Below are 15,026 nucleotides of genomic sequence, written 5' to 3' on the forward strand. Positions count from 1 at the left end.
TGTGTGTGTGTGCACACTGGGAGGCTGCAATAGATGCGCTAAAGCTGAGCGTGTGTGTCTGATTGTGCCGTGCAGATGTGTAAAAATAGTTTGTTGTTCATGACTGCGTCGGGAAACAGGTGATCGATGCAGTGGAAGGAAGGGGAAGGAAGAAAAGCAAGGGCTTGCAGCACACCTACAGCATTCTCTGTCTCTTACCTTCTCGTCTTGTTTAGTGTTGGTACTAGAGAGTTTTTTTTAGCTAATATGCATAACTGTGAAATCTCCCTGGAAACAGACTTTGATTATTTCATGTGAACTGGTGCTTCAGACACAGTGTTTCCTAGGAAGGAGTCTTTCCTTTCATCCCACCATGTAGCTGCAGTCTCAATACCATTAATACACATTTGATAGTCCACGTGCTTCGTGTGTTTCCCAGTTTTCACGTTGCTCCAGTTGCCCGTGAGTTTAATCTACAAATAGTGTGTGAAAGTCAGTGTTCAGAATCACCTGACACACTCCAGAGGCACTATCAGACTACAGAGCTCTACACAATAGTGTTCCTTTGAAAACCCCAGACCTTACAGGGCCTTTCAAGTAATAACTAGCAGCCAGGAGGCATGGCAACAACTACACCCATAAAAACAAGAGGGTGGCTGTCATCACTAGAGCTGTGGTTTTGTTGTGTGTGGTATTGTTAAAGAAGTATAGATGTAAGAGTTTGTTCTGGTTGGCTGTAGCTCAGGAGGTGGAGCTGGTCATCTACTAATTGGAAGGTTTGTGGTTTGATTCCTGGTTGCTCTGGTCTTTATGCAGAACTGGTTCTTATATAATGCTTTTCTACTCTAACTGAGCACTCAAAGCGCTTTACACAACTTCACACGGGTACTTTTTAAAAGCTCTTTCTATGTAAGTGCTTCACACACAAATGTTTAGTAGATGCACCTATGGTATGAATATTAAAATTTTCGTTTGTGTTATCCCATTTTCTGTAGAAGAAAAGAAAATCAGGCTCAATCTGAGAGAAAGAGTGTATTTATTTATTTTATTTAACCTTTATTTATACACATAGTCCCATTGAGACCCAATATCTCATTTACAAGACAGACCTGTTCCAGACAAACATGTTAAACTTACAACCAGTGTTGGTCAAGTTACTTGAAAAAAGTAATCAGTAACTAATTACTGATTACTTCCCCCCAAAAGTAATCCAGTTACTTTGCTGATTACTTATTTTCAAAAGTAATTAATTACTTAGTTACTTTTTAAAAACACGATTTACAACCTGAATAGGTGATAAAGTGATAGATCTTTCAGCCCAATTCTACTTTTTCTACATAATCATCATACAAAATGTAATCAAATGGAAAAGTCTCTTTTTAAAACTTGTTTTATTAGTTTTAATCTTTTAACTTTATGCATCAAGCAAACATTAAATTATCTGCAACATTCTCTGACTGGAAGAAATTAGTTTAACATTTAAACCTATTTTCTGCACATTCCAGCACATAAAATAAAATATTTTTTGTGTGTTTACACTCAGTCTTTCAAATAGATGCAAGTAAAACACAGCAGAAAATAAATAAAGTCAAAGACTAGCGGTCCTGTTGCTCTATTTTCACCTGTAAAGCAGGAGTGGGGTAGGCGGAGGTTTATCCTGGTGCAGGTGTGCAGCGGTCAGTGGAAGAATCCGCGAGTTTCTCTGTGAGTTTCCCATTATGTCGTAGCTACTCGCTGCTTGCTCGGAAGTTTAGGGTTTTTTCGCTGTAAAAAGAAGTTTTCTTCCCACGCACAACGGACACTAATGTTTTTGTCACTTTTTATGGAATCAAACTCAAAGTAAGGTCAGTACTTCCACGCTTTAAACGCTGCACGCTCATACTCTCTCTGCACTCGATATATGATCCATTGTTGATCTGCACACAGCTGTTGTCACGAACGTCGCACTCGCTTACGTCACTGTCATGAGACATTCTCGCAAAAAAATCACGGTTTTAGTAACGCAGTAACGCAGCGTTCCTACGGGAAAGTAACGGTAATCTAATTACCGTTTTTGCAATAGTAATCCCTTACTTTACTCGTTACTTGAAAAAAGTAATCAGATTACAGTAACACAAGTAACGCGTTACTGCCCATCTCTGCTTACAACATTAAAAACCTGGTAAAACTGCTAAATATGTCTATTGTACACAGTCATACTACACATAGGCTAAACACAGCTCTGACTCTTTGTCAGGCTACAGTGCTGAGGAGAAAACCGGAGTTTCTTGTTCCTGATCACTGATGTGTAGTAAGAAGGCCCTGCTCTATGCAGGGATTTTTTTTAAACTAGGTTTTTCTAGAGTTGTCAGAGCTCTCATTCCAATTGGACTTTTGATTTTTTAAAAGGATTGCATCATCATTTAGACTTGTGAGTTATTTTCAGTGTGTTTTTGCTGAACAGGTGCTCTATATGAAGTATGCAATCAATTTTTTTATGATAATGTGCAGCTATGTGCTATACAAATACCTACGGATAAATTAAACTGCTTTGAAATTAATTAGTGTGTGCAGAAAAAACACACACACACAAAAAACTGTTACATATATCTCTATATTTCCAGAAATCTCACACTGATACTCATCGGGGAATGCCAAACAATCATGCAGGCAATAAAAAACACAGGAAGTGTGATGATGATCGCCAGCAGGCGTTTGCTGGTTTATTATATGGTGGTCATTTATGTTCATCATAACTTGCACTGTAGGTTGTATTTGTACATACAATACAACCAGGCAGGTTTTATATATAAATAAGTTGTGCATGATGTATCTTTTTTGCAGTTAGCTGAGTGAAGAGTAGCACTTTGATATTTCCGTCTCACAACATGTAGCATTTAGCACATACAGGCTAAACAGGACTTCCATTCAAACTCTTGGTTCAGCAAGCGCTGTTTTTTGAGGAGCCTGTTTCTAGGCAACATCTTAATCAAGTTTCCACCCGAGGGGGTAAAAAAAAGCTTAATAGGCCCTCAGGGTGCGATTTTCTATCATCAGCTGTGAGACAAATCTGAGCTGTTAACAAATTAATCAGTCAAACAGGGAAAAAGACGTTTCTTATTTGTAGACAATTAGGCAACTGCTGCTCATTTGTGTTATAAGCACACAAGCAGCTACGTTTAAGGTTGATGTCTAATGGAGAAAAACCCAAAGACAAAATGCCCTGTGAAAAATTGTGATTAAAGAATTTATGCTTTCAAACGTCTTTACTGCCTCAGTGTCATGGAGCTGATCACTCAGACACACACGAATCACAGTGAAAAAGTTTATTGTCACACATCTATTTACACAAATCCAACCAAGGGAGCAAGCAGACAGAGATTCTTGGGCAATAGGGAGACGAGGGTCAGTGAACGGCTGATGCGTAAACACAGTAAGTGAAACGAAAAGGGAGGATTAGTGAAACTAAGAGCTTACTTGTTACATGGGTGGGAGTTTGGGTACAGGTGATGAGGCCAGGCGAAGGAGAGAAGAGAATGGATAGATGGACTGTATACTTGTAACTTCAGTGCTCTGAATTATAGAGAATAAAGTTTTACTACGTAACATTTACACAAAATTCTCGGTTCGGTTCGATACTTTGGTGTCACGGTTCAATATTTTTTCGATACAAAAAAAATGTTCATGCCTTTTTAATTTGTCATTTATTAAAATTATAAATATATATTTTAACTCAAAGGTACAGTTTTTAAATTTAATGTTGCTGAAACAACAAAGTAATAAAAAAATAAATCTATCTGATGGAGAAATCCCTCATCTTTGGAAAAGAGAGTTTATTACAGAGAAATGTCTCTTTCCAAAATAAAAGCTATACTGTACGCTTCTTCTGGGCTATATTCTCAGCAGCATATTAAACATATCAGGTCCCCATAAGGAGAATCATGTGCTAACGGCTGTCTAAATGACTCGGGTAAAGTTTGTAGCATGCTGCTTGTTGTTTTTGTCTGCTTCCACTTGTCTTTGCACGAGGATGATGTCGGAGTAAATGTGCAGTCATATTCGTTGTGTTCCCACTAGTGCTGTCAGCGTTAATCTGAAATGACGTTAACGCCACAACACGGCAAATCTCCGTTAACGAGCTACCGCGGATCGCCCCGTGTGTGGGGCTGGACGGCGTCAACATGTTAACGAGCTAACTGCGCTAACACACTAGTTCCCACCAATGTAATTGAGCATTGCTGGCACATCCGACATACTGTTTTACTTTAGTCCATGACGCGCTTACCTTCAGGGTCATACGTCACATGAAGACCAAAATAGTTCCAAACGCCAGATCTGAATGGGGGTGGGGGAGGTTCAATTTGCCATGTTGCAACGAGCTTAGCTTCTGTCTTGCTAGCTTGCGCTGCGCTCAGTGGATCTGCGCTCGACAGTGCAGCCTAGGCGGAGTAGTCGAGCGCAGATCCACTGAGCGCTCAACACAGACAGCACCGTCAGAAGAAAAGTTGATAAAATTAAAAATTTTGTATTGTTTGATACATATGCGTACCGAACCGAAAGCACTGTATCGAACGGTTCAATATCGATACGAGTATCGTTGCACCCCTACTTATTTGTTATTACAGCCTCAGAATGAAAATATAAACACACATGCAAATATTAATTCAGCCATCATTCTGTTTTAGAACGGAGTCTTGTTCATGAGTGAGGGGCAATGGGAGCCGGGGCTGGAGCTTCAGTCGTGCACATGCTGTGGTCGTTGTGGACTTCCTTTCAACATCCAGCTTAGACTCATTTTATACATCATTTTTATACTGCTGAGGTCTCATGTTTTCAAAGGGAGACATGGGAAACAGTTATGTGTGAAAGGATGCAGAGTGATCAGTGGACATCTCCAAGATGGCGTGGGGGGTCTTGACGCTAAAACAAAAGTAAGCAGCTACACAGTGATTTTCAAGTAGGAATGTCCCCAGCTTGTCACAGGCAGTTTGCAGCAGATAGTCAGTTCATACAAGCACATTTGCACAAACTTCTTGTAATTTCAACAACGTCTCTTCTCAGATCAGTAAAAAACAAGATTACCCAGTCTAAAGGTCAAATGTTGAACAACATATTGATCCAATCCAAGCTGGGTCATGGCTGGACGTCCAATCTGCATCTGCAGGCCTAGTTTGGTCACCAACAACCAAACATAGACATGATGTGCATATCTATCCGACACCCAGTGTTTAGTGGGAATATCTTCAATATCTAATAACTTGGTCTAACAATAACTGTTTATTCCAGAAGTAGTAACAAAATGTGCTGCTGACCTGTTCCACTTCACTGTCCATTCCCTGTTGTAAAGCTTGTCTTTATTAAGACCTGAACTCATCTATTTTATACATATAATGCACACTTGTGCTTTCATTTATAACTAATTCTCAAACTGTTATGAGAACAAGTTAATAAAGTTTAAAACTTGATTTAAAATTGGCTGATAATTAATTGTTATGCACCTCTAGAACATTTCCAGCTGCTATTTCTGATCTCTTACTAGAAGTCCTGCCATGTCCTCTTGTATTTGGGCCTCTACAATGGGAGGTGAACTAAGCTGAATGGAGGTGAATCTAACTTTAAATTATGTGGAAGATAGTACATTGATGAAGAGCACCGGTTGTTTCTATATTTGTTCCTCTTAATGTTCCCACTCAGACCCCTGAGGCTATCACAGCACAACTCCACTTTAATAGTCTGGCCCTTGGAAATGAATTTTCTGAGCAGAATCCAATGAATGTTGGGAGAGTCAGACTGCTCACCTCACACTGCTCTAAACACAACCTCTGAAAACTGACTAATCACATGGAAGATCATGGTCACACAGAGAATATAGAGACATTAAAATTCAATGATGATTCCCAACAGTTCTTAGACGTTTTCTGTTGCCTAATAATTCCTATATTCCTGAAATGTTGAAATGAATACTACTGTAAACTGCTCATATTTTCGACAGAAATGTTTGGTCAGCAAATAACATTCCAGTTGTGCTGGAGTTCTGAAGCACTTTACACTGATGTCAGTGTCAGAAGTGTTGTCACCACTGCTGCAGATGGTGTTGAAGTCAAAGCCTTGAAGGCCTAGAGGAAATGTTGTGACTTGTGCTTCGGCTGTGTTGAGAGCACTTACATACACAATGATGATATGAGAATGTTACATCATGTAAAAACATATACCATTATTATTGTGAACAATGTTTCAACTATCAACTGAAATATTTGAAAATGCACTTTTGTAGCTCCTTGTAAAATACATTGTAACAGTTTTCTCAGTATTCAGGCGTGAAGATTTAGCCCAATTCAAAGCGTTGTTCATGATGGTCCATGCAAGGCATAAACTCTAGTCAAATTGTATTAATTATTAAATTTTTAAAGAAGACTTATGTGAATACTGCTAAATACTTGTAAAAATGAGCAGTTTGTTAATGTTTGTGAAACATCCACAGCACTCAAGCACCTTATCATTTTGCGCATGTGTACACTTGACAGTCACTTAAACATGTTAGAAAATATTGGGTTGTCTCAGAATCTCATCTCTGCTTTGGGTCTGATGGGTTTCTGTTGGCTTCATCGGGTGATGGCGGTTAGAAGCTGAGTGTGAAGCGATGGGAACAAGAATCATCACCTCCAAATCTGAGGCCATGGTCCTCAACCTGAAAAGGGTGGAGTGCCCACTCCGGGTCAGGGACGACTTCCTGCCCCAAGTGGAGGACTTTAATTACCTCTGGGTCTTCAGACAGGCTGGTGCTGCGGCTGCAGTGATGCGGATGCTGTACCTGTCCGTCGTGGTGAAGGGAGAGCTGAGTGTAAAAGGGAAGCTTTCAATTTACTGGTCAATCTACGTCCCTACCCTCACCTATGGTCACGAGCTGTGGGTAGTGACCGAAAGGACGAGATTCCGGATACAAGCAGCAGAAATGAGCTTCCTTCGAAGGGTGGCTGGCCTCTCCCTTACAGATAGGGTGAGAAGTTCAGCCATCTGGGAGATAGTTGGAAGGAGATAGTTGAGGTGGTTCAGGCATCTGACAAGGATGCCTCCTGGGTGAAGTGTTCCGGCATTTCCCACCGGGAGGAGGCCCCAGGCTAGACCCAGGACACACTGGAGAGATTATATCTCTCGGCCTTGGTGTTCCCCCAGACAAGCTGGAGGACGTGGCTGGGGAGGGGGAGGCCGGGGATCTTCTGGTTAGACTGCTGCCCCCAGATAAGCGGAATAAGATGAATGGATGGAAAATACTGAATATTGAATAAACAATTTTGTTGTTTCAAAGAGGGCACATACAGGTACATACAAAGCTGAAAATGACTCGTATATTTATGTATTATATGTCTCTTAGGTATTTTTGCACACATGTAACATGTAAGTATAGTGATGGTGTGTTTATGTTGGTGTGTTTTTGTGGTATTTGTCTGTTGTTTCCGTCGTCCTAGGCAACTGGAGTTAATGTGAGACCACTTATACAGAGATGTTAGCATCAACTCTACAATGATGGGGATTTAAAGGAGGTGAGTAGGCATGAACCAAAACTCAATGTCTAATACTAACAATTAATAACATTTAATTATACACAACGACAGTATATGGAAGATCAAACAGTGAAGCTTTGGAAAGGACAGTCTTCATTACAAAGCTTTCTTCGTTATGAATTAGCATACATGTTTTTATTGAACATTTGAAGAACTAGCAAAAAAACCAGAAACTCTTGTAGAGGACATAAAGTCAGAGATAGAAAAGACAAGGAGCAGGTGCATCTAGTACAGGTAGAGCTGCTGCAAAAACCCACAGAGCTCAGCAGCCAGCAACAAATTCTGGATCCTCAGCTTTTAGTTAGCATTAGCAGCACATGCTGCGTCCGATGTGAAAGGCCCTTTATGCTGCGCACTGTGACTCACAGCAATGGTCCCGAGTCAGCCCTGACTTTGTGTTAAACTAATCCTAAAGTAATAAGGGTATTTCTAACCACTGATATACCACAACTTTATCCTTTCAACAGCTGCTGAAAGTTAGGGGACCTAGCTGCTATCGGATATTTATATAGAGATCCTCCAGCTTCAAACTGTATTACCCTTCAAGGACCTGCAGTTCAAAAAAAAGCGCCCCTCCGACAGCCAAACCCATCTGTTCTCTGATTGGATTGTTACATTTGTGATTGACATGACATTGACCAATCAGATGAAAGGAAGAAAAATAGGGTCAAAATTCGTACTTGTAACTTGCAGGGGTTTTTTTTTTGGCTAAGTCCACACACAAATTCTTTTTACACATACAAAACTGATTTACAAGTACAAAATATTTATGACCACATTTTGAGCCCATACAAGGGGTCTAAGTTCTCATCAGTTAAATTTTAATTATCAACTGTAAAATTGGGATGCAACGTCATCATGACGGCTTTGATTGTCAGCTGCAGTCATGACAAACTTCCGCGTCTCTGCTCCGGGACTGCAGCTAGAACCATATCCACGGCTATCTGTTTCAAACTGACAGTGTTAGGTGTTCTACAATAAACGGGACTAACTGACGGAAGAACCTAAGGCGTCCTGACTTTACTTTGGTAAGTTAAATTTGTGTTTTGAGCTAATCAATAAATTCATGCCTTTAGCAGTCAGCAAGGGAAAACAACAGTGTTTGGTAGCTTTGTACATGAATAAATTTACACTGAGTAGAGAAATCACTTTGTTGAGCTGATTTAATGCTAATTAAAAGTCAGTGCTCTAGTTCAGACATGAGCTCTGCCGCTCTGACTGCAACAGGCAGCTGCTCAGTCACTACCTATTGTTATTGTACTTTTATTATGAATAGTATACTGTAAGAGCAGTAGGCTGGACTCCTATGCAGAGTCAAGAGTAATAAGTGACGAGTAACACTATTCTTTTTGAAAGGACATAAAAAATACCTAATAGAACATAATATTTATATTCTGAGACCAAATCATGATATTTGATGTGTCGGGTTAAAATTGTTTAATGTTTTAAGAACAGGATGTTTTTCTGTTTTTTCCTGCAGGTGACCATAATTCAGAATCAGGACAAGAAACCTGTTCCTGGTTTACGTCATCTTTGCAACTTTCCTTTTAAAAAGCACCAACAGCACCAATGTAAAACATTATACTGTTGGTTAGGGCTGCCACAAACGATTATTTTGATAGTCGACTAATCAGATCATCATCCAGTGGACGTGAAACGTACAGCTTAGACAGACAGAGACAAAGAAAACAAAAACCAACAACAACAACAAAACCTGTAGCCAGCGTGAGCCAACCAGAGAGACACCGGGATCGTGACAATTTCCTTAGGGATTAATAAAGTATTCTGACTCTGATTGGTTCAGGATGACCTGCCATTATCCAATCACACATCTGCTTACCTGTATCTTTTGCTCGTTTCTCCTCCTCTTCTTTTCTCTTTTTTCTAAACTGAGCACCTGATAGCTTTCAACCTTTCTTGTCCATCTTCCATTGGTTTTAATTTTGCACTCCAGTATGAACACAAATCCCCCAACTCGAGGATCACCACAACATAACAGACCTAACAAACCACCTTAGTTCACAGATTCACTTTGTCTAAGGTTTATTTCTGGGATTTCACACAACCCATACTTCAAATCATGAATACATAATGGACTTGGATTTACATCATTATGAATGAAATGTGCTCTATTTGGAAGCAGCCGTCCTCCTCCCCTTTCGACGGGTTGTGTGTGAGACTTTAAATCATCAAACTGTAAATTATACATTTTAAATTGTTATTGATCCCTTTACCCCGAGTCCTAAAGTGTGTATTTATTTTCTTACTCTTCTTATATTTATTGTTTGTTTACTTGCACTGCTGTAACTGGAGCCTCGTCGTCTCGTCTCTCTATATACTGGACTGTATGTAGCGGAGATGACAATAAAGTTTACTTTGACTTCAGCAGCGAGCAGGCACACTGAGGGCTCTCGCGCTCACTTTTTGCGCACAGAATTTCAAAAAAACATCGGTGCGAATTATAAGTCTGTATCATGATGTCTGGTGTTTTTGTGTTTGTTGTTTTTGTTTTATTTTGCGAGTTGGTTATTAGATGCTGCTCCAGCCAGCCAGAGAATCCCCCGCCGCCCCGCCCTCTCCTCCCTGTGCCGCAAGCAGCAGGCGCACCTCGCAAACGGAGGGCGCCCTTACTCCCAGCAAATGGGCGATAGAAAACCGATTGGTGCCTGTACCATTCCCAGTATGCGCTGGCATGACGTCGGGGCAGCATGAATACGAGCAATTTTTATTAATTTATTAATAAATTATTATATATATAATATTATAATAATTATTAATATATAATAATAATTATTATATTAATTAATTTTTTAATTAATTTTTTTGCCGATGCCCATGATGCCGCCCCCCACCACGATGCCGCCCCCGGCAACCGCCCGTGTCCCCCGTATCAAAAACCGCTACTGCCCGCCATTGTTGGAAACAGAGGATGGCCGCGCTATGAATTCTGGGATAGGTTGGGCCACGAAGTACACACCCAACCCATCCTTCAAATCTGGAGAAGTGAAGGACGCATTTGTCGGAGTCTTTTCTAATTTGGACAGCACAGAAGGATGCGGTTCCTGAATTTGGACACAGTTATAATACGGGACACAGCTTATTCTTCTTCGAGATTTGATGGCAGCTGGCATCCTTGTACATGCAGTGCTGCCATCTTCTGTTTCAGTCCGTTATTACACTCTTAAATCCTACTACTTATTCCTGCATCTTTTGGGATCTTATAAAGCTTTAAACGACGCATCGACTATTAAAATCGTCGACGTAATCATGACTAGTCGACTAATCGTGGCAGCCCTACTGTTGGTATACAAAGTTTTTTCTTCACTTAACAAACCTGAATTCTGTCAGCTTTGAGGAGTACACATTTGACAGTTTGTAATGATTCTTTTCTCTTTGTGATCACAGGAGCTGATTCAAATTCAGACTTCAGCATGAGCTGGTGACAGCATCATCTTATATGTCCACACTTTATGCTGAATACACTTATTTGTTTTAATACTGGAGTAAATAAAGTACACAGGCTAAACTACCATATGACGTACTGTCAGCAAAACCTGCAGCTGTTCTGTTGAGAAAGACAAATTATGGGTTTAGGTCAAATTGTTATTACATTATAATTATGTAATTGGTTTCATTATACATATATATATATATATATATATATATATATATATATATATATATATATATATATATATATATATATATATATCATTATTATTATTATTATTATTCCCTGCTCGCCCCTGCGGGCGTTCTATTCTCCAAGCTTGGGTCTTCTACCAGAGGAGCTTGAGGGTCCTGTGTAACCAGTATGTAACAAAATATATAAACAACGGGCAAATCAGAAGACTTCAGGAACGACAGGAGCCCAGAGGATGGGTAACCACAATGAAAACACAACTGCAAATGATGAAGCAATGTTTCAACTGTATTTGAAATTTGTGCACTGTATTGCATTTACAATAATAACCAAAATTGTGTGTGCGTGCACAGATACCCAAAATAAAAAAGAAACGAATGTTAGACCCGGGTCTTTTAAAGTGTCAATAGGATCCAGATCAGGCCTGTTTGGTGATCTGGTGAGTTATTGGTGTGAGTTCAGTCCACGATCGATGTATGGTTTGCACAGTTTTGTCCTACCACAGTTCAGGCAACCAGACTTCAAGATTCAATTCCAAATGGGCTGTGGCTCGCCATCCATGCAATGGAAAATTATTCCTCTTCTGCGGATTTCCACGTCCAAGTCTGTAATCCAAAGTTCTCCGGGGAGTCTCGGCTCCTTTCTCCAACTCAAAAAACCTGACCTAAGAGTGAGGTCAGAATTACTTCAAATTAACATTGTTCACACTTAACTAACAACACTTCTGTTTGAAGTATAAAGCATGAACAAAATGTGTTTCAATTTCTAATGTTGTACAACTAATCAAATTCTAAACGTTTTCATTACATGGCAATGTAGCCATCACCAATCATTAAAGCAATTCACACTGCTCATTAAAAGCAGCAAACTCAATATACTCTGCTCACTGTCAAGTAACAACAGTGATGAATAAAAGTAACACAATAAAACATTTCAATACAACAGATAGACATACTGTTTTTTCCTAACAACAGCTAATAAGTTCTCAACTAACACTTAACAACGGGAGTGTACGTTTAGCTAGTACCCGCTACCTACTTGCATAGTACCGTCACCATTAGCGTTTGTTTTTGAAGCGAACCAAGTTAACATTTCAGGATGCCGATCAGCGGCTATAACAGTTTGGTTACTCACCAGTGCAAAGCACTTCGTACTCATAAAACTAGCTTCGGCTATCCAAATCTGGCGGCTAATCAAGCAGACACCAACAGCTTCGCTGTTTCAACAGCTACCACGTTTTCCCCACAGGTACAGCTATGGCACGTGTGGTCCAGGCAGCCTTAGCAGCGCAACCAAACATGAAAGCACAAGACGGGAAAAACAATCTCATTGGTTGGACCGCATTTGTATCCAGGTCAAAAAATAACCTTTGAGAAACAAAAATAAATAAATAACACAAATAATGCAATTCCATACAAAATAATTTGGATTTTTTGTGTTTTTAACTGAACAGAATAAAACACCTTTAATAATAATTACAATAAACAGTCTCTAATTGCATCTGTTTGCCACTGGGCTACACCTGCGCAGTATCTTAGCTGTTCCTAGGATTGCGCTCTTCTATTCAATTCAATTCAGTTCAATTTTATTTATATAGCGCCAAATCACAACAAAAGTCGCCTCAAGGTGCTTCATAGATACAGAGAAAAACCCAACAATCATATGACCCCCTATGAGCAAGCACTTTGGCAACAGTGGGAAGGAAAAACTCCCTCTGGACAGAGATCTCCGATGTTGTTCCTGGAATTTGCCGGAGCCACTCGCCTAGTTTGGGAGTCACCACACCTAGTGCTCAGATTACCACTGGGACCACCGTCCCCTTCACCCTCCACATTTTCTCGAGCTCTTCTCTGAGCCCTTGGTATTTCTCGAGCTTCTCATGTTCCTACTTCCGGATGTTGCTGTCATTCGGAGCCGCTTCATCGATCACTACGGCCGTTTTCCTTTGTTTGTCTACCACCACTATGTCCGGTTGGTTAGCCATCAGCATTTTATCCGTCTGTATCTGGAAGTCCCACAGGATCTTAGCTCGGTCATTCTCCACCACCCTTGGGGGCATCTCCAGTTTTGACCTCAGGACTTCCAGGCTGTATTCGGCACAGATGTTTCGGCCACTTGGTTATGATGTTTCATGTATGCCCTGCCTGCTAGCATCTTGCACCCTGCTGTTATGTGCTGGATTGTCTCAGGGGCATCTTTACACAGCCTGCACCTGGGGTCTTGCCTGGTGAGATAGACCCAGGCCTCTATGGATCTTGTGCTCAGAGTTTGTTGTTGGGTCTGGATTCTTCGGTATAGTGATTTTTAGAAACTTCTCCCTTTCTTACATCAAAGCTGTCCTGTGTTAGATGTTTTGTTGCAAACGCTGTCAAACCTAAAATGAGGATGTGGGCCCAGCTAGTGAATATGCCAATTGTCATGACCATTGATCAACAACCACTGATCACAGACTATTGATCATTGGCCATGAGTACCATTCACAGCGAGAGAGAGAATGGCTGCAATCACAGTAAGATGGTGACAAATGTATCCTTTGGCCCCCTCCTTGATTCAGAGATGGTTTTTCCCTTTTCATGTAAATGGCCTCCTTGCCTCCCCGCTCAAACCAGCATTCCTCCCTGTCAGGATGTGAACATCCTCATCATTGAAAGAGTGTCCAATGTGAAGAGTCCTGGCCTAATGAGTTAGCTCTTCTGTGTTGTGCCATCCGCTTTGCCAGAGGTTGTTTGGTTTCCCCGATGTATAAATTATGGCAGTCCTCCTGCACTTAACAGTGTACACTATGTTACTCTGTTTGTGCCGGGGGACCCGATCCTTGGGGTGGACCAATTTTTGGTGTTTTGGGTTTTAAAAGCCACAGAGACGTGGTGTTTAGAAAAAAATGTGTCTCAACTGTTCCGATACTCCTGACACATACGGAATCACTACAGGTTTTCACTTAGACAGCGGTTGTCCTTCTCTTCTGGATCAGCTGAAGCTTTCTTTAGGTGGCTTTGCAGCTTTGACAAATGTCCAGCTGGGATAAACACATTTACTCAGGGCCTTCTTGGTGTGATGTTCATCTGCTTCTCTGGCCGCTGTGTCTGTGGGGATGGTGTTCACCCTATGTTGTAATGTCCTGATGACACCCAGTTTATGCTTCAGTGGATTATGAGAGTCAAACCTTAAATACTGATCTGTATGTGTAGGTTTACGGTACACGTCAGCTTTTAGATGTCCCCCATTACTGATGGAAATCTCACAGTCTAGGAAGGCTAACCTGCCACTTTTCATATCCTCCCTGGTGAATTTGATGTGTTGGTCCACCGAGTTAATGTGATCCGTGAAATGTGGAACGTCCTGAGATTTGATTTTCACCCAGGTGTCATCCACATATCTGAACCAATGACTTGGTGGTGTTCCAGGGTAGGATAGTAAAGCCCTCTTTTCCACTTCTTCCATGTACAAATTGGCCACGATGGGTGAAACTGGGGAGCCCATGGCACACCCATGTTTCTGCCTGTAGTACTGACCCTTGTATGTGAAATAGGTGGAAATAAGACACAGCTCCAAAAGCACACACTTGGTCGATGCTGAGAGTGGTCCTGTTGCTGAGTTTGGTGTCATCCTGTAATCTCTTACGGACTACCTCCAACGCTTCAGTGACTGGAATACAAGCGAAGAACAAACCGTGCACCTACCCTTGTGTGCCGGAAGGATGATAATGTAGTTGTCATTACTTAGTGATGTCAGTGAAATTACTAAGTGTGAAATTGAACAATGACCCTGAAAAAATTCAAAGAGTAATTCTTACAGTATAAAACAACAGAAACTGTATAGATGATGCTATATGCACACTTAATAGCATCTTCCACATTATCAGT

General features: G+C 40.8%; 1 protein-coding gene across 10 annotated transcripts in view; it reads left to right on the forward strand.

Annotated features, from left to right (window-relative positions):
* Positions 1-15,026, forward strand: part of dlgap1a (discs, large (Drosophila) homolog-associated protein 1a) — a 196,148-nt gene that overhangs the window by 42,049 nt on the left and 139,073 nt on the right. For 2 of the 10 annotated variants that reach the window (XM_085141096.1, XM_085141095.1), the window contains exon 2: positions 7,425-7,499. The exons of 2 other annotated variants lie outside the window; for them this stretch is intronic. The gene's annotated coding sequence lies outside the window, so the exon portion shown is untranslated. Of the gene's footprint in view, positions 1-7,005; positions 7,500-15,026 lie in introns of those variants that run through there. 6 more of the 10 variants (XM_085141094.1, XM_085141102.1, XR_014870813.1 and 3 more) reach the window with 5 other exon arrangements.

The sequence above is a fragment of the Neolamprologus multifasciatus genome, chromosome 18 (assembly GCF_963576455.1).
Source record: "Neolamprologus multifasciatus chromosome 18, fNeoMul1.2, whole genome shotgun sequence".
NCBI lineage: Eukaryota > Metazoa > Chordata > Actinopteri > Cichliformes > Cichlidae > Neolamprologus > Neolamprologus multifasciatus.